Genomic DNA, 27,464 nt, shown 5'->3' with positions numbered 1-27,464 from the left:
AGGCCGAGGAACTAGAAATAGAGCTGTTCTTGGGAGGAATTACTGGCTGGAATCAAACTTAATAGTCAGATGCAAGTGATGTGGTGTTCATTGAGAATAGCAGACATGCACAGTCTAGAGAGGGACTGTTTCCTGTTGCACAGTTACATTGGTAAGACACAGTCGTCTCCAGTTCCTAATATAAAAATCCTAGTATGTATTCAGCCTCAACAGCAGGGATGACCAGTCATGTTCTTGCCACTGCAGGGTTCTCCAAGAGTGAACACGGCCTCGTTGTGAAAGACAGATACACTAGGTGATTCGTTGTATGTGACTTGTGAGTTTACTCACCTGACTTCTAGCTCAGTCCCAATTGTGCTATGAATGGTTTTAAGGGAAGATAAAAGTAGGGATGATCTCCCTACAGCATCATCCTGCTTTAGCAAACTCTTTATCTATGTAAAATGTCATTCCATCATCACACGTAACATGCTGAGTTAGGGTTTGTACACCCATAGTGCGAGTTACGGATTGTGGTTCTAACTATAACTTGCATATTGCAGTGGTTTGAACAGTTTTAAATGTTATAAATGCACTTTACCCTTGTTTTTTAAGCAAATGTTGTTGTTGTTTTTATTTTTAGAGATCCATTAAGGTGTTATAACAAAACCAACTATAATTTCACTTTAACCTTATTCAGTGAAAATACATTAGGGATAAAGTACCTTCGGCCACACATTATAAGGATATTGCATGTCAGAGAGGAGTTCCATAACTATATAGAGGAACGAGGCCAAAGGCAGAGTTACTTTATAAGGTTATGGGACTCCGAGGTGACTTGCAGTAATCTTATAATGTGCGCCAGGTGGTACTTTATCTCATATAATACATGTTCACACCATCACCTTTCCCACAAACCACTTAAAACCTTGTTGCGTAGCTCTTTCATATGAAAAAGCAAACATGTTTGCAAACATGAAGAATAAAAATAAAGCCTCTAGTGCAAAATTAAACACATCAAAAACCTGGGGGATATTTTTTGCACACAGATATTAGAAACAGTTCAATACAAGTCATAAAAAAAGCTGCAGTACCTCGGAACATGTAGAAAAATGCAGAAAGATTCCACGATTCCACCTTTCCTCTATCTAAGGAGTTGAATAAATAAGCATGTTCTCTCTGCTTGTTACAGTAAGCTAGCAAAATAGAGCAGAAGAAAGAAAATCAACTTTCCATTTGTTGCTTTAAACAGCTGCTTCAATTATGTTTTGTTTGACCTGGCATCATTGGCGTGGGTCTCCCTTCCTCTTTTCGCTTCCTATCTTTTATGTTGGCTGGATTTAGATGCTCTGGGCGCCGTGCCACTGCTAATCATTGCCACAGCGCGAATGCTCCTCATGTAAAGATGACTGTGTGAATTAGGATAACCATAATGCCTAGGTCTGTGTAGTATGTTCTAATAGCGAGTTACATTCCATTTCACTGTTACTATTTTGAAGCTAACCGTTCTCATAGGCCAGAATGGGCAGGTTGACGATTACCTTCTATAATCCTATCCAACCCCCAGAACCTGATAGGAACTTCGAGTTTGATATGTTTATGCTCAGGACATTGAGATACACCTTTTAGTAACAACCAATTAAATATCCCAGGTTCGAAAATGGCTCTTCATGAAACGCGGTATTTGCTTGCCTGAGCTTTTCTTTAGGCTTTGCTAGTATGTGTATTGGCCGTCTGATTTTGGAGCAGCAGGGCCAGCTGGGTCAGACCTGGCTGGAGAGAGAGATCGGTATTTAGAGCATGGGGAGGGGTAACTCTTTGATCTGAGCAAGGCTGTGCCTGGCAAGGTGAATGATGGCATCCCCCCCCACTGGGCGTCTGATACAGACCCCACTTTCTGAAAGGGCAGGATGTCGCCTCATAAACCAAGTGCTCCCTGACCCCACCGTACTGGCTCTGACTGGATTGAGTGATTTGTGGCTTTAGAGAACAAAGACTTTTCAGGTATAAAACACTGCACTGGAATCTTGTCCAGGTGTGTTCCTTCTGGATGTCAAGACGAAACCCTGTCAGAACAGAGGAAAAGACTTTTGAAACTTTCACCAAGCTTGCTGAAGAAACTACCCGAGGGCCTGAATCGAGAGCGCCTCCTGCCAAAGTCTCTGGGACATTAGACTTCACCCCGTCAGCCATCGGAATTCCTGTGCGAGAAATTCTGCTTGAAGGTGAGGCCTCCGTCGAGCAATCCAGAGCCTCTAGTTCTACTGTAAGGAACGCGGACTGGTAACCTGCGCTGTATCTATGTTGGCCGCTGCAGCAAAGAGAGAGCTGCCGCCGCTGAGAGCCTGCCTGAATTTGAACCTTCTCTGAATCCGTGTGGGCCGCCGCAGCTTAGAGAGAGCTGCTGCCGCTTAGAGCCCGCCTGAATTTGAACCTCCCAGACCTTCGCGGAATCCTTGTGGGCCGCCGTAGCTAAGAGAGAACTGCTGCCACTGAGAGCCTGCCTGAATTTGAACCTCCAGAACCTTTGCTTAATCTGTGTGGGCAACTGTAGCATAGAGAAAGCTGTCGCCGATGAGAGCCCGCCTGAAATTGAACCTTCGCTGAATCTGTGTGGGCCACTGCAGCTAAGAGAGAGCTTTAGCCGCTGAGTGCCCACTGTTGTGCCAGCCTGGGTGAGACCATCCTTCGTCCTGTGGACTGCCGTAGCTAAGAGAGAGCTGCTGCCGCATAGTGCCCGCACCTTCGCCAACTTTGCATCATTGTGGTCTGTCCTGTGGGCCCCAGCAGCTAAGAGAGAGCTGCTGCCACTGAGTGCCCGTACCTTTGCCAACTTTGTATCATCGTGATTCATGATTTGTCCTGTGGCCGTCGCAGCTACGAGAGAGCTGCTCCCACTGAGTGCCCGCACCTTTGCCAACTTTGCATCATCGTGATTCGTCCTGTGGGCCGCCGCTGCTAAGAGAAAACTGCTGCCACTGAGCGCCCGCACCTTTGCCAACATTGCCTCATCGTGATTTGTCCTGTGGGCCGTCGCAGCTAAGGGAGAGCTGCCGCCACTCTGTGCCCACATCTTGGTCACCATTGTCGATGATTGTTGCTATCGTCTTCTGGGCCGCCGCAGCTAAGAGAGAGCTGCTGACGCTCTGAGCCCACCACGGAGCTGCAAGACGAGAGTCATTGCCACCACCAGCCCGGGCCGCCTGTCCCCGAGTGCTGATCACTATTGGGCAGTTAATTTGGCAAACCTTACTGTAGGTGCAACAACCGTAGAGTGTGGGAGTACCCCGGAGATGATTACTCTTGGTAATTTGTGAGTGACCTACTGGTGAAAGAACTGTCTTCCAGAGGTTACAGACTTTATAACTACACTGACTCTCAGTTGATAATTTAGTTAGGCAGAATGTCAGCATCACCACTCCAGTTTCAAAATATTCAATTTGATGATTACTGAGGTTGAATCGACTAAAACTGAATATGGACAAAACTGAGATTGTAATTCTAAAGAATAAGACTAATCATGTGAACCAACGTTACTCGCCAACAAAAATGCCTAAACCTACTGCTAAAAGTCTGGTAGTGATAATCGATAACAACAACTAGCAGTAGGATCTAAATGCATAGTTATAATGAAACTTAAGAAAATAACCCCACTGCTCCCACTTTAGGTAAGAAAAGCAATAGTGGTGGCAGGAGTCCTATCTGGATCGTTTAATGCCAACCCAGTATATTTAAGATTATCCAATAATACCATTCATAGACTACAAGTTATTCGCAGCTTGTTTACTATATCACCTTCTGAGGTGGGCACAAGCTTGAAGTACGCTTTGACCACATTGTCCTTGATATTCCTTCCTCTCTTGAAGGCAAATAACGGAGTTCGCTGGCCAACAAGTTCCAATACTTCTCGATGATTTTCTTTATATCATTACTTTTTGAGTTGAATGTGGTTACACATACAATGTTCTCAGTCTTGATCTTCTTTTCTTAAGTTTGTAGCAATAGATCCCATAGGCAATATCAGGCACGCTTCCTTGCCTGTTTCAATAGTCTAATCGGATAGCCTCATTCTCTTAGGCGTTTAGTCAAGATGTCAGTTTCCTTGAAGAAATCTACTCTCCAGGTACAATCCATGCTCCAAACTGATTGAGCTCGTCTTCTGTGAATGGCCAAATCATAATGACATCGTCAATATATCTTTTCCATGCTTCAATAGACTCGATGAATGTATTGTCTACGCTGCACAGATGTTCTTCCTCATAATCGTCCATGAAGATATTGGCCAGGTTCGGGGCATATGTAGCTTCCATTGCCACGCCTTTGCACAAGACATAAAACTGATTTCTGAACACAAAGTAATTTTTCTTCATAGCTATACCCAACATTTTGACTATGAAATCAGTTGGTATCCAATAAGGTCTTCAGCATTTATTCAGTGTTGTCCTTACCACGTCCAGTGTCTTGGTCTGTGGTATCGATGTATAAAGGGACGAGACGTCAAGGGTTACAAGAAATTGTGATTGTGTGTTGAATGCCAGGCCTTCAAGCAGCTGGATGGCGTGCATTGTATCTCTCACGTATGACTTAGTCTCTACCACCCAGGGTTACAGAAAATGGTCAATGAATTGATTAAGAGGTTCAAGAAACGACCCATACCATGAAACAATGGGTCGCCCAGGTGACTTCTCCATGCGTTTATGCACTTTGGGAAGGGTGTATATAGTGGGGATTCTGGGCTCTTTTACCCACTTGTAAAAATCTTTTCACCACCCTGTATATATTGCACACCACTAAACACTTTGCACCAATGTCACTTGGCCCTCACCTATTTGTGATTTTTTATTGTGTTGACAGCCATTAATATATGTGTAAAGAATGTGAATGCTACTATTTGAAAAAAACTTACACATTAGACAGCAATTTGAGTCATGTGCCTCATTTTTTCTAAAATATTTTTCTGCATCTAGGCATTTTGAGATACGCTTGTGACACTTAGGGCCCGATTCGCAGAATGAATTTAAGACTCAATCCTAAACTTACTATTATTTTGGTATTTACAGAATGCACTTACTACTTTTGGCATTCACAGATTTAACTTACTGCTTTTGGTATTCACAGAAGTTAGGATTTTGTCTTAAGTCTGTCTTAAGTCTGTCTTAAGTCTGTCTTAAGTTTGTCTTAAGACAAACTTAAGACAAAATCCTAACTTCTGTGAATACCAAAAGTAGTAAGTTCATTCTGTGAATGCCAAAAGTAGTAAGTGCATTCTGTGAATACCAAAATAGTAGTAAGTTTAGGATTGAGTCTTAAGTTCATTCTGTGAATCGGGCCCTTAATGAGCTAATAGAAGTAATCAGAAACGCAACAGAACCACTTTTGTTTATTACGATATACCCAGGTTCCTACGTACATAGGGTCGCCCCATTTTTGTACAATTATTTGTGGAAGGTAGCTAAGCACATATAGTTTTTGTGTATGATAATTTGTCCACCGATAGTGCGATCCTAGCGGTTGTACGAATGATTGCGAAGCCCTATGGGGTGAGGAAATTGATAAAAGAGGATGAGTGGTTGTTCAGCCGGGTTTCAGTTGGAAAGCAGAAGTTACTTTTGTGTCCTAGGATGGTTTTGGCTATTGGAGTGGCATGCTTGACTGCTGACTGATAGTTTAGAAGCATGCAGCAACTCGTAGGTAGTGATCTTGGACCAGGCTGACAGGGAAGCATGGTAGTTATTTGGTTAGGCTGCCTGGGAAGGCAAGTGGTGTTCAGGGTTCTACTCGTACCAAGGATGACCGGGGTCTTGCGGTGCCAAGGTTGGCTCAGGGCATTGTCATACGTGTTGCTCAGCATTTCAGCTTCCCCTTGCGTCATTTCAGTCGTGGTGCATTTATGATTGTGTTGGTGATGGATATAGGGGATAGTTTGTCTAGGGGTAAAGGATAGGGGATCAGAGTGTATGTTTGTGGTAGGATCAGTGTTTGCTATAGATGCGTGAAGCTGGGGCAGGAAGTAGGTCATCTTTGCATTCTTACGTAGTGACGAGATTTCATCCAGAATAGTGTTGATTGTGAGTTCAAGCTGGGCTGTTGTAGGGATCAGTTGAGTGGCGGTTGGGTCAGTGGTAGGAAGTGGAGTGTGATGAAGCTCGGCAGAGTTTGGGGCAGAGGCTAATGCAGGAGCGGCCCGTGCAGGTAAGAGCGGTGGGGCCGGGTGGGGGGGTATTCAGTTTTCAGTTTTATTTATTTATGATTTTGGAACTCAAATGAGATCCACATAAAGATTAAACAATTGAGTACATTTACACACAATCATTGTTCGATAAAAATATGACAATATACATTTCCAACCATAATTAATATAAAGCTAAGAAAGTTTTTAAAAAGTTAAAAATTTTGTAACAAAACAATTCGTTAGGGGGATTGTAAATAGCATCTAAAAAAGAGATAGCAGAGGAAATACCCAATTGAAAGCAGATAGGTCTCAGCCACTTGCGCCTAAATGCAAGTAGAGCTGGGCATACAAAAAGAGCATGATTGATATCCTGATTACTATTATTGCAAAGATCACATAAAGCTGAGGAGCCATACCATCTGGATGTCAAAAAGTTCAGCGGAAGTAGATCCTGCCTTAGTAAGAAAAAGAACCGCCGCACCCCATGATGGAGATTCCAGGTGGAATATGGTTGGGCAATTCTCATTTGATAGGAATCTACAACCAGATGGACACATTTTTTCAAGGTACGTGATTCTCTGTCCAACCTAAAGCTTAGTTCCCAAGAGGCCGCTTTCAGGATAGTTTTCAACTGATATGTGGATAAGGTAAATAAAACCGATTCGTCAAGTTCAAGAACATCAACTGCAGATCTAAAGTTTTTTACAATTGTTGAATATTCCAAGCAACTCAGTTTTTATAATATATCTTAGGGTGCCTGGGTACCCCTGTGCAATGTTAAAAACCCAACAAACTATTCCAGCGACACCTTGGGCCCAACTGCTTCATAGGCCGAACTCCAATCTGAGAGCTGCTGTAGAGCATGCAGTATTTACCATAGTGAGACTACGCAAAATGTTGCCTTCCGTGGAGTTTAGGAAGCCCCAAGTTTTTATATCTATTATTTCCATACCATAAAGTAAAGATGCAGAAATTTTTGCACGATATACTTCCAACAAGATAGCAAAATGCCGTCTGCCTGTAGCCTTATACAAAGAAGCCAGACTTTTTCCTTGGATAATTGTTTTGCGAGTGTTGTTAGCTATATGAGCTTTCTCGCTTAAATTACCCGTAACAATCTTTCCGAGGAAGACATAAGATTGTACCACTTCCAATCTCTGTCCCCCCACGGACCATGGGAAATTCGCATATTTCAACTTTTTTCTTCCCACCATGCACATTACTTTGCTTTTTGAAACATTTATCGACAGGTAGTGTGCCTCGGCATATTTATGTAGAGCGTCCAGACGGTTATTTAGACCTTTAGGTGTTAGGTCTAGAATCAGTATATCGTCTGCATACATTAGACAAACAATTGGGACACCACCCAACATTGGAGCAATTCCATCACTTACAGACAGAGCTAGGGGTAGATCTGTTACGTAAAGGGAAAACAGCAGAGGGGCCAATAAACAACCTTGTTTTAACCCATTTGCTGTTTTAATTTCCTGCGACAGACCTTTGTCCCCACCTAACAAAACTCTACACCAGGTTTCAGAGTGTAATGCTCGTATTAACTCCAAAAGAGAAGAAGGCATACCAAGATTTAATAGCTTCCTCCACAGCAAAGATCGATCAACTTTATCAAATGCTGTGGAGAAATCTATGAAGGCGCCATAGACTCTCCCTCCACGAAGTTTAACATATTTTTCCTGTATAACCTGCAGAGCTGTCAAATTGTCTAGGGTGCTATGTCTCTGCCTAAAGGCAAAATATCTTCTCTTAGCACCCACTCTTGAATTAATTTTAAAATACATTTAGAGAAGACCTTGCCTGTAGCATCCAGGAGGGCAATTTGTCGATAGTTTTGAGGCATATTACGTACTCCCTTCTTAAATAAGGGAACTAATATACTACCCCTCCATGAAGGGGGAACAGTTTTACTAGAAAAACAGAAGTTAAAAACTGGGAACAGAATTTTGCTCCACATCTTACTGTGTTGTTTTATAACAGCAATGGGGAGCTCGTCCGGACCCATTGCTCCAGAAGATCGCAGGCCCTTAATCGCTAATTCAATATCCTTTTCGGACGGAGGACCATAGATGAGATCATCCACTAATAATCTGCTGTCCTCGTGTGCCCTACCGTTACTAGCATATAACTTTTCGATATATTCAACCCAAATAAGCTCTTCAATGGGGATTGGCAGAGGACTAGATCTTAATCCACAGCCCTCCCCAATTATTGACCAAAATGTCCTAGCTTGACCCTTATAAACAGCCTCACGAAGTCTAATCCAAAGAGCATCTTCTTGCCCCCTTTTTAATTTCTCTTTCATCCTTTTCCTTCGTCTTCTCAATAAGATGATCCTATGATATCTTTCGGGGATGTTTATAAGGTATTGCTCCCTTACCAATTTATTTATTTCGATATTGAGATAGCGAAGACAGCTAGGCACTGCTTTAGGCTTTTTTACAGGACGGGGTTTCTTTGCAGTTGAAATTACTGTATGCAAAAGGTCAGAGAAACGTTTTAATATACATCCATCCCAGTGAACCAAATTCTCTATGGCAGTCTCTAGAATACTCGTCAAACCCTCTATTACCTTAAAATTCAAATAACATCTCCCGGAATTAACTCCAAAATTTGCCTGTTCACTATTTAAAGACCTCGTATCTACCGCAGGTGGAATTATGTTTACCGAAATTACAAGTACCTTATGGTCACTAATTTCTGTATCAATTACTAGCAGGTCTTTTAAAAGATGGAAGGAAGAACTATCCACTACCCCATAATCGAGAATGGATTCAATGTTAACAGAATTACTTTTATTAGATTTATTTGTGGATTGAGCTGGAATATCAGAGGGAAGCCTTCCATTTATAATGATACAATCTGCCTCTAGTGATTCCTCCAGTAGTAATTTCCCTCTCTTATTGGTCTTGATGTTATTAGGGAATAAGGCTTGTGGTATGTGTAATGATTCTTCCTTAAGTATGTTCCTAAACAATTCTAGGCTGTAATTGGAAATTTTACAATTTAGATCCCCTATTAATAATAAATGCGGGGGATCATCGGAATCTAAAAGATTCTTAACAAATGAAAAGACCTTTATTAAGCCATCATTAAAAAAGGCATCCAGAGGAATGTACGTGTTTATCAGTACCAGCGTTTTTTTAGGATCTCCATTGACGAGATTTGATAAAGTTATTGCTTGGAACATTCTATCTGGATCCAAATAGTGAACAAATTTCCATCTTATGTTATTCGAAAGCAAACAAGCCACTCCTCCTTTGGCATGGCCTCTCCTAGAAGGGATGGCATTACTATCCAGCACATAAAAGTCCTTTACCATAGGAAATCCTTCATCGACCCAAGTTTCCTGGAGACAGATCACGTCTGCTTCTAATGTATGTAAATATGTTAATTTTTCAAGATTGTTTTTTATTCCTGCCGCATTCCATGAGATTATTTTTAAGTCGGTGTTAAAGACAGGGATGCGATTTTGGAATAGAGATGGATTTGCTTGACAGTACCCCTGGCAACCAATTCCATTTATGAGTTTCTTCTGCAAAATGTGATTGACAAGAGATGGACTTTTTGTAAGTTACATGCCTTTCATTCCTAGAAATGCATATTTTTAAATCATCAGTTTTTTTAGACCAATCAGTGTTGCCTTTAATTGCAGCAGGGAAGATGGAGAGATTTTTGGGACTGTCATTACAAAATTTTATGAAGAAAGGAATAACATCTATCCCCCTACATTGTAGTCCCTCGGACCATTGTAAAATGTGATTTACTATAATTTTAGAGTAGAATTTAACCCTTGCTACTTTCCCAACCTCAGTTTTTGAGGTTGTAACTGTATCTATATCATTTGTTTGGATCAAATTTAAGTTTTCGATCTCCCGAAAACAGTTCAGGAGAACAGATCAATTTATAATAAGATCCTTCTCAAATAGAGGGATGAAATCAAGGAAAGCGAAATCAACGCTTTCTTTTCCAACGACCATGTTTGAACAATTAGATGACCTTTTATTTTCCATCATATCGGTGAAAGGCTCAGCTAAAGGGTTAAGGTCCGAGGGAAGGATGTTAAGGGGATTTCTCTCATCAGCAGATGCTAGAGTGTTCACTATCCCAGTTGAATCAATGACCAAAGTTATTTGGTCAGATTTAGTTTGTATAGTGTTTACTTTAATTGAGGTTAAAGAACACTCTAGAGGCAGATTTTTTTCAACAGAAGTGTCTACATTTTTATCAAAATTAATTGTCCTCTGCCTCTTTTATGCATATCTACGAATAGGTTTCCTTTTTTTCCCTCTATACTTTTTTTGTTTACCTGTTACTTCCTTTTTTTCATCGTTAGAGGATTCCAAAATATCTTCTTTTTTTTTTCTTCATTTATTTGAGATTTAAATATAGGAAATAGTTCCTTCTTACTCCTTTTTTCAGAGTCAGACAGTATTTCAATTTCTTGTTCCTGTTCAGAAATGCAGTTAGGAACTGCTGTTTTTATTTTTTTTATTTTTTTATACTCCAGGGAATTCCCCGGGAAAGCTGTTACTTTCTTACCAGTATTGACAGGACATGTATAACTTTGTTCTTTAGAATCCAAATCTAAAATTTGAGAAGTACTTCCAAGATCTTTTTCAGACGCCTTCTCAAGATTTTCATTAGCTACTATTATAGGTATCTTGTATTGTGGACTGGAGTCAGTCTCTTGTCTACTGTTTAACAATACCTTAAGAATCTGTGTTACCGTCTCAAACACACAATCCGAGCCCCCAACAAATTTTTCTAGCAATGATAAAATAGAGGATAGGGGATGTTCTAAAGAGACCAGTGAGTCAGAAATTGGCTTATCCAACCTAGCAGGGGAATTAGGCTGAGAATGAATCATATTAAGAACCGGTCTTGATGAGAAATTTACCTGAGAAAGGGAGAGATGTGAATTAGTGGATGGAGTACTACTAAACAGTCGAAGGCCCTGGGATGCTGGTACATTTGGGGTATTAATTTGGTCCGAGACTGGTTTATATTCAGAGTTAGTAAGTTTCTTATAATGTATTATATCTATATCAGGTAGGGTAAAATCATTTCCAGTAGAGGCCAAAGGGAGAGGTAAACCAGGAGAAACAATTAAGCCTTCCTCTGTTAGAGGGGGGAGGCTGTGGATTAACACCTCAATTGGTTTAGTAGGGGCTTTGTGGGGAGAACCAACAGAATTATTACTTAGAACACCCGGAGTGTACTTTAATTGCCTCTGCAAATTAGGGGATATGATGGGGCCAACCGTAGTGGTTTTACACGCCTGTGTATCTGAATATAAGGTGCCAACCTGCTCGTTACATCCATTGAGTGTAGGTTGACCTTCCTCTTCCCTATTAAAGATAGTTACTTCTGGTTGTAAACCCCCAAATGGAGCCTTATCCTTTCCCCTCTCCCATAAGCTATACAATTGACCTTTTCCCTTCCGATGCGCGTTGGGAGTTCAGTTAAATACAAGATGGAGAGGGGGGCGGAGCACGCCCGGGAAGAGGCACCAGCTGTGGGTGGAATGAAGAATGCTGGTCCTCGCAGTCCCGGGCGGCCGCTCTGTCTCCTCCGAATCAGGAGCTTTCCCCCGGTGCAGTCCCTGCCTCACAGCGCCCAATGCAAGCACACAGCAGGAGTTAAATACGTCTCCAACAGGAAAGAGCAGCAATCCAAAGGTCCAGTAACTGCTTTCGAGCGGCACTCCTGCCGCTGCCCAGGTTAAGCCGCTTCCACAAGCTCCACTCCACTGTGGGTACTATAAAAAAGCCAAGAAAAATCGATCTGCCACACTATTGCACTCTGCCGCCGGCCCCCCAAATCCCCAGGCGCTACACTCCCTGTGGTCAGAGTCTCTCCGGATGCAGGGCGGTGTTGTCGGCGTTTTTTTCACCAATAGGCGTTCAGCTCTCAGTTCAGCTCGCCTCGCCTTGCTGCTCCATCAGCTTCCGTGGTTAGCTAAACCAATACGGCTCCAGCCGCTCTTGCTGCAGCCCAGGTAACGCACGCCACGGACACACTCCACGCAGCTCAGCATAGGCTTACGTACTCCAGAAGCGTGGTAATGACCGCGTCTGTCCCCCTCTCTAGTTGAAGGCTCCTGCCGAGTCTTGGGGCTTTTCCACAGCAGCGATTAGCAGCGATTTTAACTTCAAGCGGAAAAAACCGCGAGGGAACTGGTCTTTGGGCGACACTGCGTTAGTTTTTCACAAGCAGCTACGGCCGCTTTGATGTATAATTTGATTTTCAGTGGCTCCTGCCTCGTTCGTTCCACAATCGGCGACGGCCGCTTTGATGTATGATGTAACCGGCTCCCGGTTTGATTTTGGTCCCGGTTTGGTTATCAGCGGCTCCTGCCGCGTTTGTTCCGCAAGCGGCAAGCGGGCGCTCTGGTGTTTTATTTAAGCGGCTTCTGCCGCGTTTGGTTTTCAGCGGCTCCTGCCGCGTTTATTCCGCAAGCGGCAACGGCAGCTTTGAGGTTTAATGCAAGCATTTGGGTTTCAGCGGCTCCTGCCGCGTTCGCTCCACAGGCGGCAACGGCCGCTTTGATGGCCGCTTTGATGTTTTTTATGTCAACGACTCCTGCCGCGTTTGCTTTTCAACTCCTGCCGCGATTGCCCCACAAGCGGCAACCGCTCCGGAGGTCGAGGTAACAGCGGCAATGGCGGCTCCTACCGCGTTCCAATTCTCGGCGGCTCCAGCAGCTTACTTGCTGCCCCAACCGCCTTGACCGCCTTGACCGCCTGACCGCCTTGAGTTTTCAATCATTAGCGCTCCTGCCATGTTGCCAGCACAGCTCAGCAAGGCGTCTGACTCTGACTCTCGCCTGATGAGCTGACGAGCTTCAGGTGCGGTCACTCTGCAATCTGTTCTTCAATAGACCACAACGAGAGGGAAATGATTTATTTAATTTTCCCTTGTCATCTGTCGCATTCCCCCGGCCCCCCACCGCTCTTACCTGCACAGGCCGCTCCTGGGCTAATGTAGTATCCAGCCTGCTGTGGTTGGATGACTGAGAGGATTCTGATGCGATAGATAAGTCAAGCTGGGCAGTGGAGGTGTGCCATGCAGAGGGGGCAAGTAGTTTTGGCATCAAAACAGAAGCTTCAGTGCGTCTGGGAATCAGAGAGGCTGTAGGTGGGGTAGAGGAGGGGGCAGTAAGAGGGGGTATGGGAGTAGAAGGTTCAGCTAGTAGATGAGGGCGTGCATGGGAGAGGGTGGAAGCGAATGGCATGGCGGTGCAGAGAGCCCAAAAGTAGAAAATAGATAATTTTGTTCAGTGACTTGGATTAGGATGTTCCCATTTCTGTATATAGTTAGGGACCGATCTCTGCTAAAGTTCTGGGATAGGGATATAGTTTGTTTAGATCCATAAGGGACATTGGTAGCATTATTATGTGGTAAATAAATAATTAATTACCGGTACTATTTTTTAATACAATGAATAAAACAGATAGCTCAATAAATAAGAGACAGGATTCGAGGTATCTTGAGTCTTCAGGCTTTAATCAGGCATAAGGGAAAAGGACAGAACAGCCTGGAAGCAAGGGACGCAGCTGCCAGGGAAAATGGGAATCAGGAATCTGGGATAAGGGATGGGCATAAGGGGGGGGGGGTAACTTTCAGTAACAGTGCACAGTATATATATTAAAACAGTTGCATTACATTCAATACAGTAGGCGTAGCAGTAGGCGTTTCTCGTAGCAGTCGCGAAAGATAAGGGCAAAATGATGTAACAAGAAGGCGTGTACAGGGCGTATACATAGACATGTGATGTAAACGTAACAGAAATGTCATAAATGGGGCGGAAACATGGAGGGGGCTACCTGAGCAGCCGGGACCTTTAACCTAGTGGTGCGCGCAAACGGGCAATGACGTGTTACCAGGGAACTGGGGGCTATGACTTCTGCGCTAGAAGAGGAGACTAAAGTCTGGAGTGTCAGAGCGACATGTACCTAAGGCATATCTAGTATCTAGTGTTTGGAGTACATATTGATAGAATCCAAAAGTTATCAGGGCAAAGGCTACTAGACACTAAGACTGGTGCGTGCATAATTCTACATGTATTGCGTGTGCTAGGAATATTCTATGAATATTAATACAGTATTTCTCTTACATGGAGACAGGAAGGCTAGACCATGGCTGAAACTATTGATGCGATTCAGTAGCTTAGGAATGCAGAGAAGGAGGGCTGGACTGATAACTGGAAGCATAACATACTCTTGGCAGACTGGCAGGCAGAGCCAGGCCGGGCCGGGCACTGTGAGGCAGGATGTAAGTGAAGGGTCAGGGATGCAGGTGGGGGCTGTATCGCTCCTCGGAGAGGGTTCAGAAGACAAGAGCTGAATCTGGTGTCCGGGCCCTTTTGAGGCCTAGAAACGGGGACAATTCAATGAATTAACGTGCACACTGTAAAATGTGGCAACATAGGCCTACATAGGCCTAATACTCGTTGTTTTCACGAGGACTGGAAACTGACATACTAGAGATGGACACAACTATAATTGCGTCTTTAATCGCTCATAGGGGGATACATGCATATCGATCATGCACATATAGCATAAGATGGGGAACACGTAGGCACATACAACATGGCAAAATTTACTTTTCCACATTCCCTCCTTGTGCCCTACGTTTCCATCAGGAAACATCAATATTCATGATACCATCTATCTGTTCATATAGCATCATTTGCTCGTCTCGAATTGTCTTGGAACGGGATTTAGGACTAGGAATACAAGAGGTAGCACACATGCCGCAAATCGCAGGGCCACATTGTATACAGAGGCAGCAACTGAATATGATCATTACTGCTATACCCAGGAATGACAATACTTTCCATCCCCAGGCAGATATGATACTCCAGAGCCAACCGGACCATGTCCAGGTGCCTGGATTCTGGTGTAACTGATGGGCAATTTTATGAAGTCTGGTTATAGCTGAATAAACAGACGGCGCGTTATTAGGAATGAAAATGCAGCAACTAGATCCGATGACTCTACATGCTCCTCCTCTATCGGCCAGTATGACGTCAAGAACGAGACGATTTTGGAGCACGACAAATCTCATAGCAGATTGCTCTTCAGTTAAGTTACCTAGAGCAGAAGTAGTCTCATTCACTACTGCTTCAAGGGTTCTGGTTAACCTACGTATTAACTTACTATTCTGGACAGGTCCTATAAAGAAGAAGAAACCTTTATTAAAGTCTTGATATTGTTCTAGAGTAGTTTCAGTTTGATCGACAATTGGGGACTCGATCTCCCTTCTATGTCTGACGTGTACTAGATGTGTGTTTCTGTGATAATCAGATGGGGCTAGAAAAACTGGTGGCAGTAGGAAAGCAATATAACATATTCCATCCCAATCGAGGGGCAGACGAACATATGCGGTCTGACCACAAACAAAATAAGAATGACGTGAGGCTTTGAAAATAGATTTCCCACTGTCACTATACTCGACAATAGTAGTACAATCACTATGTCCTACATGTGCGGAACCATTCTTTCTGACACATAATTAGCCTTTGACTGGTAACACTGAAATAGCAGGCAAATCTGGAGTAGTATCAGACTGAACATTCAGGACCATGAAATTCGAAGAATAATTACCTAAATCATACACTTCATTTTCTAGATCTAACCCTGTTCTATGGGAAAGACCGTTGCTTGTCTGGGAAACATGTTCGATTCAGAAGGGACATATCATTTGAGGATGACGTTAACGTGGACCATGCTCCACACGAACCATTATGTGAAAATGGATAAGGAAAGAGTGGCAGAACTCCCTTCGGTGTCTGGAAAGGGGGGAGTCGACCACACACCCAACAATTAGTGGCATTGCTGGTCTGGTGTGAATAGTGTAACATTCGGATGAATGTATTATTACGCATAGCGAGACGATAGGATAGCTCGTGAGGAGGCAGATCACTAAATGTGTGCTCTACTGTAGCATTAGAAAACATATGTACATTTGAAATTGGAAAACATAAATGTAAAGCATAACTTGTGCAGGTAATCATAAGACTCAAAAATAACAAGAAGAATAGAACAATAATACATCTTCTAGAGTTTTGACTAACTCTCTCACTATGTGGGTCTGTCTCATACATGTCAGGAACCTGTCTAACCGTTTCACCCGAGAGGGACTTAGACAATTAAACTGGCTGACTTATTTTACTAGACCTGAGTTTGTCTTTATACTCCTGCTGCGGAGTTTTCTCTAACAGGGGAGGCTTGAGTTCAGAGTCTGTTTTTAGGCAGTCTTTAGGAATAAGGCAGTCCTTAACAAATGTCTTTTCTCGTAATCTATGGAACTTTTTAATATGGCTGAGGTGGACCCACCCCTTCCTGCCTTCAAGTTTCACCGCGGTCCTTGTTGTTAACAACACCATTCGAGGCTCCTTCCACCGGGGCTCCAGCGGACTTGAACGATCAAAATTCCGGACCAAGACATGTTCACCAGGAACGACCTCATGCGGTTTCACCTCGGTGTTGTCGGGAAATGCAGCGGCAACCTGTGAACGACAAGAGTGTAGGGCAGACATCAAGGAAGCTAGGTAATCTGTCAGCATATTACTGGAAACATCTGTAATACTACGGGGTCTAGGTGTACCCCACATGTTTGGAGGGCGGCCGAATACGACCTCATAAGGGGACAGACCTGATCTGGAATGCGCAACCATCCTCATATAGAATAAAGCAACTGGCAGGGCAACTAACCAGTCTACACCTTTTTCTCTACAAACTTTAGCAATGCGGATTTTCAGAGTCTGATTGTGTCTCTCTACGAGACCGGCTGCTTCAGGATGGCGTACACAATGGAACTTCCACTGGTACCCTAACAGAAGGGAAACATGTTTCATGAGCTCGGATGAGAATGGCTGGCCGTTATCTGAATACACGACCCTAGGGAGTCCATAGCGGGGAAAGAACTCACGAACCAACTGCCTGGCAGTGGTCGCAGCTGTGTAATCTGGAACTGGATATGCTTCTGTCCACCTGGACAAAGCACATACAACTACGAGGACATACTTAAAACCTTGACATCGCTTCATCTGAATATAATCCATCTGGAGGACTTCAAAAGGGTGGTCAGGAGGTTGGAATCCACCTTGTTCCACCGGGACACTTTTACCTGGATTGAACTGACAACATATCATACAGGTACGGACTTTCTGCTTGGCTGCAGCTCGTAAATGCTTGTTGAACCAAAGGTTCTGAATACTGTCTAACATAGCTTTTTCTCCTAGATGTGCTGGACTATGTGCGGTATTAATAATGACTTGAACCATAGAGTCGGGGAGAAACCATGTGGCTTTTCCCTTCGTCAACCATCCCTGATCTGTCTGGACCCCTCCTTGTTCGGACCATTTCTTGATTTCTTCGGGAGTAGCATGTAACTGTATGTCTATGACATCTTGTGTAGGGTCCTTAACAGTCATACAAGTAGTCTGATCTGGAGTGAGTGTCTGTGTCGTGTTAACTGGAATGTCTGGAGTCTGAGCTGTAAGCTTGGCTGTTCGATCTGCTAGATCGTTACCATGGGAAATGATGTCAGTGACTTTCGTATGTGCCTTGCACTTCATGATAGCAATAGCTGTCGGTAAATGTATTGCATCTAACAGAGCTTGAATGAGGGGGCCATGCTGAATCTTGGTTCCATGAGAAGTCATGAAACCTCTCTCCTGCCAGAGCACTCCAAAGTCGTGTACGACTCCGAATGCATAACGTGAATCTGTGTATATGTTTACTTTCTGATTCTTAGCACGTATGCAGGCTTGGGTCAGAGCGACTAGCTCTGCTGCTTGAGCAGACAGGGTGTCAATACGATGTGTTTCTATAACTTCGGTTTCAGTAGTCACTGCATACGCGGCTACTAGTTCTCCTGTACTTGTTCTCATACATGAACCATCCACATAAAGTGTCAGGTCGGGATTAGGTAATGCAATGTCTGTCAGATCTTGTCTTGGCTTTGTCATGGTGTTAACAACTTCCACACAGTCATGTGTGGCAGGATTGGAAGTAACTGACGGTAACAGTGTAGCAGGATTCAGAATGTTGCAGCGTCTGATTTCTGTGTGGCTGGAACAGTGTCAGTTCATAACCTGTTAAACGTGCAATTGTCAAGTGCTGAGTCTGGGTTCTGTTTAAAAGAACTTCCACGGAATGTGGGACTTGTACTGTCAGGGAGTGTCCTAACACTATGGAATCACTTTGTCTGATCGCTAGAGCTGTGGCTGCAACTGACTTGAGGCACGCAGGCAGAGCCTGGGCCACTGGATCTAATGTGCTCGAGAAATAAGCACAGGGCTTGTATTGTCCTGCTTGGTCTTGTGTGAGAACAGATAATGCAGTACCATCACGTTCTGTGACAAAGAGTGTAAAAGGCTTACTGTAGTTCGGTGTTGCTAGAACTGGTGCTTGACATAAGGCTTTCTTTAACTCATTAAAAACAAGTGTATGTTCCTGGGTCCAAGGGAGGACAGTCGATACGGCTGCCTCCTGTGTCGTTAACTGTATTAGTGGCTTGGCTAGAAATGCATACTGAGGAATCCATTGTCTGCAGTAAGAAGTAAGGCCGATAAAAGCTCGTACCTCCTTCTGTGTCTTGGGCTGTGGAAGACTCGCTATTAACTGGATACGATCAGGTGTCAACTGCCTACCCCACTTGGACAGCAAGTGTCCCAAGTATACCACTTGCTGGACACAGAATTGTAATTTGGAAGGGGACACCTTGTGCCCCTGGTCGGCTAGAAAATACAGAACTGTAAGTGACGCACGCTCGCAGTCATGTTCAGAACGGGCTGTGATCAGTAGATCATCGACATACTGGAGCAGGGCAGTGTCAGTTGGCATGTGAATATTGTCTAGTTGTCTCTTAAGTGCTTGACTGTAAATGCTAGGACTTTCTGTAAAACCTTGAGGAGCTCGTGTGAATTTATAGCTTCTTCCATTTAAACAAAAACCGAAAAGGTACTGGCTGTCTGGATGAATGGGGACACTGAAAAATGCGTTCTTGAGATCGATAACTGTGAAGAACGTAGCTTCAGAATCAATGGCTGTCAAAAGGGATGAAATATCTGGGACTACTGGATACTGAGGTATGATACATTTATTAAGCTCTCGAAGGTCAATCACTAATCGATATACTGGAGGTGCATTTGGATCAGTACGTTTCAGGACTGGAATGATAGGAGAATTACATACATTGGAGTCAGTTTCTACAACCACTCCTTGAGCAATAAGTTCGTCAATAATCTTGGATAAGGCTGCTACAGCCTCAGGTGGCAATTTGTACTGTCTGATTCGTGGCAAAACTACACCTTGCTTTAGAGTTACACGATGGGGTGTGATATGCATACAACCTACATCAGTTGGACCTTGCGCCCATAAATGCTGTGGTACATTCAATAATCTTGGATCAAAATCACGTAATACATAATGACCTTTAAAGTCTCTCAAAAACAAACGGACCCCTTCTGGGGAGCAGCAAATTACTGCTCCTAATTCTTTTAATGTCTTAATGCCTAACAAATTTTCTGGACATGATTTCGTAAGTAACAAATCAGTAGTTCGGGACAATGGACCAACTTCTAGAGTAACTGGTTTCGAAATTTCATTAACAATTGGCTTTCCTGAAAATCCAAGGGAAACATTTTTAGAGCCTGAGAGCGGAGCCCCTGGAACCTCGTCATGACTGATGGTAGTCCTACTTGCCCCTGTATCAATCAAAAACTTTCGGTCTTTCCCTAATACTTGACTGTGTACATAGGGACCCTCTTGATCTACGGGTATCTCGATGAGAGGCAAGCCTACCTCCCTCTCTAGGCTGTTTCATGAATACGGCTGATAATCTGGATACTCTGTCTGAGCATACTGGTACATCTGCTGTGTAACATGCTGTGTAGCAGCGATAGGCTTCGGTGCTGGAACTGTCTGTTGTGCATTCTGTGGTGGCTGAGAAGTCTGTGAAACTTGTTCTTGTCTAGGCGGACGTGGTCTTTCTTTAGTTTTACCAGTAGCTATGTTATGTTTCAGAACTGCACACTCGTTTATAAAATGACCTGGCTGTTTACAGTAATTGCAAGTCCCTTTAACGGGAGCTGCAGGATGACTGGCTTGATTCGGACCCCTCTTCTGATTGTCTTGTGGAACAGATTGTGCAACTAATACTTTCATTTTCGTGTCTTTCATACGTCTCCTTTCGTGTTCCTGCTCTTCGCTGATTCTGTTCTGGTGGTACTGGAGCATTTGTAACATTTGTGACGGAGTATTAGCTTGCCAGGTACTTTCGACTTTCAAAACTCGATTTTTAACTTGTGGTAAAGAATTCTCGACTAGTTTGGTAACAAAAAGATGAGGGAACGATTCACTACTTGTTTTCAGACCACTGTTAATAATAAAACATTTTTCAAATCTAGAATAAAAATCACTAGTGTCTTCATCTTGTTTCTGTTTACAGGCTGAGATTGCATCCCAATCTTCCTTTTTCGTGGCTAGTAATCTTGGCAAAACTTGTATCAATAACTCGGGCAAATCTTTACATTTCTCCCCAAGACCGGTACCTGGTACTCGTAAACCATCTTCAGCTTCTAGAGCTGTCCAATCAATCTTTTTCTCTCCCACCTCCCATTCTTTTTCCTTGAGTTTTTCATATACCCCTGCGGGCAACAGAACCTTTAACATTTTAATGATATCAGGATACGTGTATTCTCCCATACGGAGCATGTCTTTTAATTCTCGATGGAACCCTGCTGGATCTTTGTCGTGACAGGGAATTAACTTTTTCATCTCTAAGAGTTCCATCTTTGTGATAGGGGTGTAAACAAATACTCATTGTAGCTCACCACCCGCTGTCCTAACTGGGTGTACTTCTCGTAACGGATGCTGCCTATCTATGTAAAATGACTTACTTTCTGGAGGTGAGACACGAACAAAATGCGGATTCAGAAACGTTCGATATTTGTGGCGCTGTTCTAGGATGACACTAATTAAATCAGTACCTAAACCCCTCCATCTATACTGGAGTAACTCGTTCAATACATCATGTAATGGACCTGGATCAGAATGCTGTCCCTCATACAGTGTAATGAGGTGCTGGATCATATACATACCCACCAGTCGCTGCTCGGCTGGGGGCAGTTTCAGAAATATTTGTGCCACTATTTCATCTGGAAAAGTGGTAGAATCAGTAGTCCATCGGACTGCTGATCGGACTAGTTCTTGTTCATGCATTGTGCTAAGCTCACTATAACCTATTCGTGATTTCAGAATGTGATCGGTAGCTTGGAATACTTGTTCAAGAGAACTCTGCTCTGGTGCTGGAGGAGGGAAAACTTTCTTGTGATCCAGGCGTGAATGTCCGTCGGGAAGTCTAGTTCTGCCTACATACGCTATTCTGGAGGGATTCTCGTCGTCTACCTCTTCAGTAAGAGAGTCGTCTTCTTTCTCGGTTACTTGTACTGCTTCCCGTTTCTCGTGTAACTTTATTATTTCCCTACGGATTTTCTTGTACATACTCTCTATACAGTTCTGTGTCTTGTGTCTTCCCTCGGCTATATGGTCACTCCACCTAGTCAGGACTTTCATTTCTTCCGGATCTTTATCCGGATAATCTTGTTCTCTTATTAAACAATTAATTAGAAACTTTAAAAGCATGAGCTGAATCTCGACTTTTCTTTGAATCATGGCGTCGCGAACACTTTCTGGATCTACTCCTGTACGGATAAAACGATATATTCTGTCTAGATATTCTTTCATATTGGGCAGGGTGTCCAAATATTCGGTCACCCGTCTTACACGCAATGAATATATGACCATATTACCATCGCCTGAAACTGGATCATAACGGCATTCAGTAAGTGCTCGCTTGATATCTGCAAATGTCTGAATTTTTGGCGAACGCTGTAACGCTCGTTCATGTAGCTCAAGTATCGTCATACGTCTGTGTTGAGGCGGGGTTCCAGGAGGACTTCCCCCCGCGGCTCCTAGACCAGAATCGTCGGTGTGTACTGTACGTGCTGGTAGAGTGACTGATGTAGCGGGTACATGTACTGTAGGCTGGACCGGGGGTGCCGTAACAGGTGCTGCAACGGGTACCCCGGTGGCTGGAGGAACAGGAATTACATTATTTACGGGAGCAGGCGGAACAGGATTTGCATATTCCGGGACTGTATCGTCCAAATAGGACGAGAGAAAGATATCAGCTGCAGTCGGTTTGTGACGTAGCTTAATCGGAACCAAGGGCGGCGGAAAATTACATGGTGCTTCCGGGGTTGCTTTTGGCAAGCCCTCGGCAAGAAGAGGATACATACCCTTAATAAAGGCATTTCTCTGTCTGTCTGACTGTTCTGCTCTAACACGTTCACCTACTTCGATTAATTCCGTTTCTTGGGCTCTTTCTGAGGATTCCCTACTTAATTCTGTTTTTCTGATTTCTTTTTCTGTACTTCTATGAGATTCTTTGCGCCATAACTCGATGGCATCTTTCTGGGACTGTCTGGATTTCTTTTTCCATAATGCTTCCTCTACTCGCATGATGCACTCGGCATCCAATGTACCTGACATGGGCCATCTATACTTCTCTTCTAACTCCTTGGTATAATCCACCCATAAGTCTAGATATAATATGGCACTTAAGCCATGCTTATGATACATAAAATGACCTGGACTGTCCCTAGGCGGGACAGGAACTGCTTCCTCTAATAACCCTTTTCTGGTTTTTAACTGACGTAACTTGGAGAATAGAGGCATTCTAATCTTGAATCTAAACACAATGCAATACACGATAAACACAGTAATGACTGGAAAAACAACTCACTCATACCACGACATTGAAAACACATTAAATGACATCTAAAATAACAGTTCGGACAGAATATTACCTGATATACTGAGAACAGAACACATGAATTTCTCGAGAACGAAACTTACTAGAATGACTAGATGCACTGCTAAACAGTACGAAACTTACCGGTCTCATAAAGAGACACGTCGGACCCGCATCCACCTAGGTGGACACTTCGTGTTGGATCTGTGTACCCAAACCCACGGACCAGAGACAAATTAATTGACCCTGTCTAGATACTACCCCAGCAACGGTACTCACCGGGCAGCAAGAACGGAAGGCCTCGGACTGGACTGGACTGCTACGACGACGGACTACGAACTTCGGACTTCAGTTACAGGTGGGCCTCCGGATACCTCGGACCTTGGACTCTTGGCTTGGGCTCTGGTCGGGACTCGCCGCGTTCCTCACCGCCTCGTCTGGATGCTGGACCGCAACCTCCGTCTCCACCGTGGGCCTGAGGGATACTTGAAGCAGAAATATCTGCACGTGCACGGTATGGTTCCGTCACGGCTGCAGAGGGTCAGGGGGCCTGCGTGGCTTCACCGGCGCGTGGGGAAAGGGCAAGTCCCTATTCGGGCGCCATTATGTGGTAAATAAATAATTAATTACCGGTACTATTTTTGAATACAATGAATAAAACAGATAGCTCAATAAATAAGAGACAGGATTCGAGGTATCTTGAGTCTTCAGGCTTTAATCAGGCATAAGGGAAAAGGACAGAACAGCCTGGAAGCACGGGACCGCAGCTGCCAGGGAAAATGGGAATCAGGAATCTGGGATAAGGGATGGGCATAAGGGGGGGGGGGTAACTTTCAGTAACAGTGCACAGTATATATATTAAAACAGTTGCATTACATTCAATACAGTAGGCGTAGCAGTAGGCGTTTCTCGTAGCAGTCGCGAAAGATAAGGGCAAAATGATGTAACAAGAAGGCGTGTACAGGGCGTATACATAGACATGTGATGTAAACGTAACAGAAATGTCATAAATGGGGCGGAAACATGGAGGGGGCTACCTGAGCAGCCGGGACCTTTAACCTAGTGGTGCGCGCAAACGGGCAATGACGTGTTACCAGGGAACTGGGGGCTATGACTTCTGCGCTAGAAGAGGAGACTAAAGTCTGGAGTGTCAGAGCGACATGTACCTAAGGCATATCTAGTATCTAGTGTTTGGAGTACATATTGATAGAATCCAAAAGTTATCAGGGCAAAGGCTACTAGACACTAAGACTGGTGCGTGCATAATTCTACATGTATTGCATGTGCTAGGAATATTCTATGAATATTAATACAGTATTTCTCTTACATGGAGACAGGAAGGCTAGACCATGGCTGAAACTATTGATGCGATTCAGTAGCTTAGGAATGCAGAGAAGGAGGGCTGGACTGATAACTGGAAGCATAACATACTCTTGGCAGACTGGCAGGCAGAGCCAGGCCGGGCCGGGCACTGTGAGGCAGGATGTAAGTGAAGGGTCAGGGATGCAGGTGGGGGCTGTATCGCTCCTCGGAGAGGGTTCAGAAGACAAGAGCTGAATCTGGTGTCCGGGCCCTTTTGAGGCCTAGAAACGGGGACAATTCAATGAATTAACGTGCACACTGTAAAATGTGGCAACATAGGCCTACATAGGCCTAATACTCGTTGTTTTCACGAGGACTGGAAACTGACATACTAGAGATGGACACAACTATAATTGCGTCTTTAATCGCTCATAGGGGGATACATGCATATCGATCATGCACATATAGCATAAGATGGGGAACACGTAGGCACATACAACATGGCAAAATTTACTTTTCCACATTTACATGAAGGTGTTGAATTACGTTTTCTCTCCTTTTGGCGAGTATCGTAGTATAGAAGATGAAGTCCATTTTAAGACTTCCGTGTGTTGGATTGATGAAGATGTCTGGTCTTAGTGTCTCTGGGTGTTCTTTAAGGATTTTGTGTTTGTACTTTTAGCAGCGTGTTTGGAGAGGTTTTGCAGAAATGAGTTGGGGGCAAATCATTCCACGCTCCTGAAGTTGAAGTGATACTCAGAAGTTGTTTCTGGGGATAACCTAATTTAGACTTCAGGAGAAGCATTCAGAGGTGTGCATAGTGGTCAAGAGGCAGCCTCCAACAGCTGAGATGGCCGCCTGATTGTAACATTGGGCCCTTCAGTGGACGGTTGGTGGGCACTTCTTTGGAAGAGTGGGATGCGAGTGTCAGAGTCGTGTGAAAAAGGTCACCAAGGCGATCTGGTAGGATCCCTTTGAGGAAAAGGGGGCCTTAAATGCCGAAAAGTGCCGGTGGGCCTGTTGATGTCACTGGGTTCTTAGTGGCCACGGTATCTAGGAGCTGGAGGTTGTGATGGAGCTTATTGGTCAGTCTGCAGAAACGTCCTTTATATTCTAGGGCATATATACAAGTTATTCACCCACATCATAGGTAGTATATCAATATCTGCATAGACTAGTAGACATCACAAAGGATGGGTCACTGCTATAGGCACATGGTAGGATAGGAAGCAGCATCAACTTGAGAAAACAGTATACGCAACAGATAATATTGGAAGAAGATGGGCAAAACAATCACCATGTAGGCTTAGAATAACAGTGTAGATATAAAGACACCGTATACTCGCAAGAGGACATCTTGCACTTTAGCATTGTGGAACTTCGTTGAGAGTTCATTTTAATGGTGAGGTATGTTGGGAGGGGTCACTAGGTGTCATTGATGTAAATTGTCTCTGACACTATAGTTTTGTGGGACTTTGTTGAGAGTTATTTTTATTTTCATGAAGTATTAGAAGGGACAGTAGGTGGCACTGGGACCTCATTTATTCTTTTGCGGTCTGGAGTCCAATATTTATATCTTCCACCTACTTTGAAGCAGGAGTTTCTAGAGGCTTCCACCGCCATGACGTGTCACGCATCCACTTCCTCCTTGCCCAGGGTCCAGTTTGTCTAGAGTCACAAAAGACCAGTGATAACTCCTTTGTGAGAGTGCTCATGCAGAGCCTTTGTGATGTGCAACTGCGATAAGTGACAACTGCTCCCCCTCGTTAAGTCAAATAGGCCTATCCTGCCAACACCTCGCTTCCAAATGAGCAGAAGAATACTGAAGCACTCAGCGAGGTCCAATGGCCATGCCTTGTGGCCAGTAAAGAAGTACTGCAAGATCAGAGATGTTTGTTGTGATTTATTGTTTCCACAATTATTCACCTTTCTTGCGCCTGAGACGTAAAATTAATTACAGACAGGCAGCTGTCACGTGTTTTGTCATAGAGACTTTTTCAAGGCTGCAAGATGATATACAAAGTATCTTACACAATTGTAACAAAGACGTAGGGATAAGAAATGCAGCTGTTAAATCACCGCCACCAGATAGAACAAGAAGAACACCGTTGTGATCCTGAAGGATACCCTGTGAAGAGCCAAGTGCATCGGGTGAAATCCTAAAACAGATTGTGCCTGATAATCTGGCCATGCTAAGTTATTGCAACTTGCTGTAAAATCATACTACTCCCCGGATAAAGTCATTGTTAGCCAAAACAACAGTAATCAAATCTATTAGCATTCCAGAATGCTCAAGTAGAGTGGCGTCTTTGATTTTCAAAAAATGCTGTATGGCGGCAATCCCCCCAGATTTGGGGATACTAGTATATAATGCACAGAACTCCAAGGTAACCAGTATGTTGGTGTCAGTCTACTCAATTTTTTTTCCTATTGCTTCATCAACCCATACACCAGAAGCTACACTACAAAGGACCCCCTCTCCTTTCACCGCTTCAGCCATGCCGTTTAAGGTTTATTGTGTAAATTTAAAGCTGAGTGCAGTGCTCGCTCTTCCCTAGACTCCACCCACTTTTCATCTGTGTTGGACTTGGCCCTTTTGGCAGGTTCAGCCCTGAACTTTTTGCCTTAAGCTCTGACATGGTGGTAGTGATTTTAGACCTGTGGCCCAGTGTAGAGTGCATGCGCTCTCTGAGTGCATGTGGTGAGAATGGCCTGCCCTCCCATAGGAATGCATGGGGGATATGTGTGCCCATGGTAATTCCTGGTATGAGAGGAGTGCAGGGTCAAGTTTAGTATGTATGAACTAATGAGAATAAATGCTGCGCAATGGTGTGCACAGATTTATGGTGACTGGTGGAGAAATGCCACTTTTAGAAGTTGGTATTGCTGTGTGTCTGCCTGCCTGATTTGAATTGCATGTCTGGCTTGTGAGTGACATGAGCTGGATGATGAGGTGGCTCCAGGAGACAGGGTGAGTCAGCCCAGTGGTGAATAGAGAGATCTGCATGCAGATGGGAGGGAGGAGTTGCACCTGGGACGGGAATAGGGCTGTGCCTTCCCTCCACAATGCTGGCTCCGCCCCCTGTGGTGCCTCTGATCACTGAACCCCCACCTAACAATAGGGAAGAGGAGCCTGGTAAACAGAGTGCTCCAAAACCAGTTGCATCTG

General features: G+C 44.0%; 1 protein-coding gene across 1 annotated transcript in view; it reads left to right on the top strand.

The window, feature by feature from the left end:
- Window positions 1–27,464, top strand: part of LOC144823551 (uncharacterized) — an 89,813-nt gene that overhangs the window by 36,333 nt on the left and 26,016 nt on the right. The window lies entirely within an intron of this gene.

This window comes from Lissotriton helveticus, chromosome 1_1 (genome assembly GCF_964261635.1).
Source record: "Lissotriton helveticus chromosome 1_1, aLisHel1.1, whole genome shotgun sequence".
Classification (NCBI taxonomy): domain Eukaryota; kingdom Metazoa; phylum Chordata; class Amphibia; order Caudata; family Salamandridae; genus Lissotriton; species Lissotriton helveticus.
This window is presented reverse-complemented; position numbering and strand designations above follow the sequence as displayed.